Source organism: Pelecanus crispus, chromosome 11 (assembly GCF_030463565.1).
Source record: "Pelecanus crispus isolate bPelCri1 chromosome 11, bPelCri1.pri, whole genome shotgun sequence".
Taxonomy (NCBI): Eukaryota; Metazoa; Chordata; class Aves; order Pelecaniformes; family Pelecanidae; genus Pelecanus; species Pelecanus crispus.
The window spans coordinates 12,407,202-12,413,213 of NC_134653.1; the positions used below are offsets into that span (position 1 = coordinate 12,407,202).

General features: G+C 48.7%; 1 non-coding gene across 1 annotated transcript; it reads left to right on the plus strand.

Moving 5' to 3' along the window:
* The first annotated feature begins 533 nt into the window (after positions 1-533).
* Positions 534-605, plus strand: TRNAT-CGU (transfer RNA threonine (anticodon CGU)). Its single transcript has one exon. It is a non-coding gene; the product is annotated as a tRNA-Thr (tRNA).
* Positions 606-6,012: the final 5,407 nt, after the last annotated feature.

Consider the following 6,012-nt stretch of genomic DNA (forward strand, 5'->3'; position numbering starts at 1 on the left):
CAACGCGTTTACCGATCTAAATGCACGAGTGCCATCTTTTGGTAAGGAAGGCCCCCGCTGCCGCACAGCATCACGCCCCAGTCAGCTGCGGCCCCCACCCCCCCCGGGGACACCCCTCTGGCGCCGCAGCCCCCCCCCCGGCCCCGGCCGCCCTCAGGGCGGGAGCGCCCCGCGGCCCCGTCCCTCGCTGGGGCCGAGGCGGGAAGAGGGCGCTGGCCTCGCGGACGCCTCCACAGACGGCCGGGGCAGCTCCTCGCCGCTCCCGCGGAGAGAGGGGCTTTCCTCAGCCCCCTCCCACGGATTCCGCCGCCTCAGCGGACACCTACCGAGGGGCAGCCCCGCTCCCGCCGCTCCCGCCGCCGCCGCCGCAGGGGGAGGCGGCCGCGCCCCCCGCCCGCCGCGGGCCGCGCCCCCCACAGCGCCCGGCGCCCGCCAGGTGCTGGCGCAGGCGCGAGCAGCGGGGCCGCGAGGGGCGGCCGCCGCGCGGGAGCGGCGCCAGCGATAGAAGGGCGTCGGGAGGGCGCGTGAACGCAGGCGCGGTGGCCAAGTGGTAAGGCGTCGGTCTCGTAAACCGAAGATCACGGGTTCGAACCCCGTCCGTGCCTTGGCGGGCCCGCGCCGGCGGGCAGCTTCCCCGACCCTTTTTAGGGGAAGGCGGCGGGAGCGCCGCCTCGGCAGCCAGGGCGAGCGGAGGATCCGCGGGGGCGGCAGCGCTCCCCGAGGGGGCGGGTGGACTCAGGGCCCGGGCTGCGGAGAGCGTCCGGCGGCGTTGGACTGGAGCGCACCCTGCCCGGCCGGGACAAAGCGGCCGCGCCGTGCGCCTTTCGGAGCGATCAAAGCGCGCTACGCCGGCTGCCGGACCCGCTCTCCTCGCATTTAGCGACAACAGCAACGTTTTTCCTCAGGCCGCCTGCCCTGCGGCCTGGTGCTGTGCTCAGGAGACCCTCGCGGCCGGGCTGAAGCAGCGGGGATCGCTCCGAGGGCGCAGGGAGGAAGACGCCGGCCGAGGCCGAGGGGCGCGGCGCCGCACGCGGCCCCCAAGCACGCGCGGGTGCCCGCCGCCACGCGCATTCGTTGCTGCGAGGAGCCAGCGCAGCCGCCGCACGCTCGCGGTTTGCAGAGATGTGCTGCACAGGCTGCAGCCACCCCGGTCACCCTGTAATTCCTGGTTCTCTCCGTTGGTTTCCCCCCCCCACACACCACCCTGTAATTCATTTAATTCTTTATTAATTTTGTCCTGTCTTCTGGTTAGTAAAACATGAGGTTTCTTCAACCTGAAAGGAGGTTGTAGGGAGGTGGGGGTTGGGCTCTTCTCCCATGTCGTTAGCGATAGGACGAGAGGAAATGGGCTCAGGCTGCGCCAGGGGAGGTTTAGGTTGGAAATTAGGAAAAATTTCTTTACGGAAAGGGTGGTCAAGCATTGGAACAGGCTGCCCAGAGAGGTGGTGGAGTCCCCATCCCTGGAAGCGTTCAAAAAACGGGTAGATGTGGCACTCTGGGACATGGTTTAGTCTAGTCTACCCTTGATTGGCTTAGAGTAGACTTGGTAGTGTAGGTTAATGGTTGGACTGGGTGATCTTAAAGGTCTTTTCCAACCTAAACGATTCTATGATTCTATGATTCTATGATCTGTCTCACTAACCGCTCAGAAGGATTATTCACAATCTTGTTAGTGTTCACTTTACATTTTCTGGTTTCATAGACGGAAAAACTCCCCGTCACACTGAAAAACGAGTACGGAAAGGTCGGGCTGGTTACGCGAAAAGGAGCTGTGCCATGCTCACCCCTTTCCAAGCACAAGCAAACGCCGGGTGCTTGAGACACAGCTGGTCCAGCGGGATCACCGCCAGCCGGGAAGCCCAGCGCGGGGACACTGACGGGACCGGCCCCCAGAGCATCACGCACAGTTAAGGGCCGACAGCACTTAAAACTATCCTAAGAATGTAAATAAGAACGGCACTTCAAATGGAAGGAAACCTTCATTGAGTCATGTCTGATATTTGCTTACCATTTGAAGTTTTACTTGGCCCTGGATTAGTCCACACAGTCAGTTTTGTTTTCTTCCTGACAAATCTTCCTCTCCTATTCTACACCACTGCTGTCTAGAATCAAAATAGTACAATTGTTGTGTGAACAAGAAAAAATAACGGTCATTAACTATTTACACTAGATTTTGTAAAATCTTATAGGTAAATTCTGTTGGTAGGTCAAAATCATCATTCAAGTTGTATTTTGATTTAAAGAAAGGCTGTAACCATTTATTCTATATAAGGTGCTTTTTTTTTTGCACAGATTTAGTGTTATGAAGATTATCTGACTGTATCAATCACATGTAATTAAAATTTATATTTTTTGCACTTAGTTTACTGTCAATATTCACAAGTCTCCAGAACTGCTCTTTAGCAAATTTGGCATAACTTTGATGCAGCATCAGGAAATCATAGCGCATACCTTCCAGCTCATTTTTGAACTTGTAATTTCTAGTATGAAATCCGTGACAACACTGCCCAATCTCCCTAGAGAGAAGAAAAACGTAAATTACTGACTTTGAGCAGCGACATTTTCAGCAGAAAGCACATGCAAAACTACGACCCAAAATGTTCTAAATTGGTTTCTGTTTTCTTGGGTATTTTTACTCACGGATACGAAGGACAATGAGTTACAGCCGTGTCCCTGAAGCTGCTTTCGTAAGAGCGTTTTCAAAACTAAACATAAAAATCAAACTCAAGGACAAAACATGTATCTGATAAATACTGCTTTCTGTCACTACAACCTCAGGGAGAAACCTGGAGAGGAGCCACCCTGCCTGTGATGAGTAATGCTTTCATAAATTCTTGCTTGTTTTTTAGAAATGTATTTACCAGACTAAGCCAGGTATGCACGAGAGTTACAGCTGCGTCTCACCCACCTAACAATGGTTTGAGGCCTGCGAGTCTGTGTGAGATGACACACACAGAAATTAGATAATACACAGCCTGTTTTTCCCTAGTCTGCAGGCAGAACTTACATCTTGCTAAATAACATTGCTAAATTAATCGCATGATAATGATTTTGCTAAGTCACATCTTAAGACATGGTTATTTACTACATGTCTTATGGTTATTTACTGGAAATTAATTTTGTAATTACAAAACTATCTGTAAAGTCACAGCATAAGAGAAGCTAGCGCAGACCAGAAATTGGCAACTCCAGTAGCAGTTAAGATGTAGAAATAATTAACATACCACGCAGGTTTACTGCCATGACATAGATTCGGTCACATAACATCAAACATTTTTGAAAGCGTTACTATATTTGCCTTCAGCTTTCTCCTTTCTAGCCAACACAATCCCCAAATTTTAAAATCTCTCCTTTTAGGTCACGTTTTCTACACCTCCGATCATCCTTGCTACAGTCACCCAGATCCTTTCTGGTAGCTACATACTCTTCTTGCGATGAGGACCCAAAGCGGACACGCTACTGCTGCTTGCCAACCCCGAGCAGAGCAGCGCATTTCTGCACATCACGACTCGCTCACCGTGAGCGGCAAAGTGGGAATTCGCATTACGCGTACCCAGCAAAGCCTGAGCTGCCATAGTTATAGCGCTACGGGAAGCCGCACAGCTGCCCTCACATCACACGACCTGAGTCATTACACGTGAGCACAAACTAGCCGAACTGGCACACGTGGCCCTGTCCCCAGACCGGACTGCGTGCCCGGAAATTTAAGCTGGAAACTTCCTCTCTCAGCACGTGCTGGGCAGCACCGCAGCCCCCCTGCAACCCCGGCCCCGTCGGGGGTCAGCCCTAGAGCCGGGGGGAGGCTGCAGCTCCTGGTGACACCCAGCATGCCGGGCACGGCACGGCACGGCACGGCACGGCACGGCACGGCACAGCGGGTGGACCACAGCAAGTGGTTAAAACAGCAGCCAGAGTCTGACGGGGCTGAATCCCAGGGCAGAATCTGTAGTATGGAGTCATGTGAAATGAGTCCTCTCCTTAATCCAGCTTCTAGTATCCATCACTGCATCATTTTTTTTAGAAATGATTTAGAAATTCCTCACCCTGTGCAGTCTTATTGGTGACAGCAGTAGGTGAAGCAAATTTAATTTAGTTTTGTAATTTTTGTCATTTGAACAGAGCCTCTTGCTTGCTGCCTTTTCAAGTTAATTGAATTTTACATGTGACAACCAGTATGACCAACAGAGGACACCACATCCATTTCTTTTAATGATGAAAAGATCCTGAACTTGAAGCTGCCATTCACTTTTTCACTCAGGAAATGAGAGTGACAGGCAGAGCAGAGCAGTGTGCCGTAAGTAAGCCAGCCAGCTTAAAAAGGCCTTTTTGCAATTAACTAGAGCTGGTTTGAATTCCAGGAGATTACTTAAAATAAATCTACTTCTAACCAGGCATTACTGCTAACAAAACACTGTGGGTGCACCTCTCCGAAAGCTGGGTCTATATTTTGAAGCAGTTGTTTATTGAGCACTGCGATAACAGTTTAAACGTACTTAGGAGTCCAAGCACACTTAGGATTGGCAGGTAAACTCTGCTAATTCCCCTTCAAAACTGCAGACAGACAAGGTGTCTGTAACTAAGTTTTGATTAAATGTGTTTATAAAACACTGAAATAAAGCCCGACCCCAGTGTTTTTATAGCATTTGATTTGGGGGCAGAGAAGACTCCGCAAGTCATAATGAAATTCAGAGAACAAACCCAAGGATTTCATGTGGCTGAGGGGAATTTCATTACGGAAATTCAATTAACCTGCAAGAGTTGCACACATTGAAATCTATTATCCTTCCCCAAAAGCTGGCTATTGTGGTTTTTATAGCAACCTTTGCTGTTCCTGGATAAATAATGCTTTACTACAAATGCATATATAATTTATTTAATATATAATTTATATAATTAATAGCACATAATAACATCTTCATCCGTTACTGCTTTGCAACCATTCATTTCTGCTTCCTATGAAATGTATCAAATAGAGTTTTAAAAGATACGACTAAAGAAGGATTGGGTGTTAGACAAAAGCACAAAGCAAATATACGGATTTAGGAGACACCTGAGGAATAATAGTGGCTCACGACAGTGTGCGGGTCTGCTGCAAGTCCTGATTTACATTGGTCTGTCAGGGCCCGATCCTCTGAATTGCTGAGCAGAATTAATTAACAGACACTTAAGGTGCCATTAAGTCAATGAGGACTGACAGTGCTCAGCAGTTCTCAGTATCGGGGCCCTTAAATAAAAGCCAACCTACAAATCCCTGCTCACGCGAGTAACAATATTGCACACGTCTACAGTAATAACATGAATTATTCACCTCAGCGTAGCCTGAAAGATGCAACCCGCAAAGCCTGTTTAAAATAACACGCAAACCTTAATTAGCGTTCCTGTGATAGATGGAAGGGTTAGCAATTTGCCCGTTTTTCACTCATGTGCGTATTCCTTACATTTGCTGTGTGCATCGGTCTGATCCGAGGACATGGGGGAAAGCAAATACGGCAGATGGACATCTATAAACATTAGTAGAAAATGAGGAAAGGGGGTTACGTCTATAGACATTAGTAGAAAATGAGGAAAGGGGGTTACGTCTATAGACATTAGTAGAAAATGAGGAAAGGGGGTTACATCTATGAACATTAGTAGAAAATGAGGAAAGGGGGTTACATCTATGAACATTAGTAGAAAATGAGGAAAGGGGGTTACATCTATAAACATTAGTAGAAAATGAGGAAAGGGGGTTACATCTATAAACATTAGTAGAAAATGAGGAAAGGGGGTTACATCTATAAACATTAGTAGAAAATGAGGAAAGGGGGTTACATCTATAAACATTAGTAGAAAATGAGGAAAGGGGGTTACATCTATAAACATTAGTAGAAAATGAGGAAAGGGGGTTACTCATTAGCTTTCTTCCCATATGAAACTCCTAGATCATATCGAAGACATGCAAGTTGCGTGTTTTACCGTTCTTCTTTTTTAAACCATTATCTGATCAGAGAAGCATGAAAAGCACTTTATTGC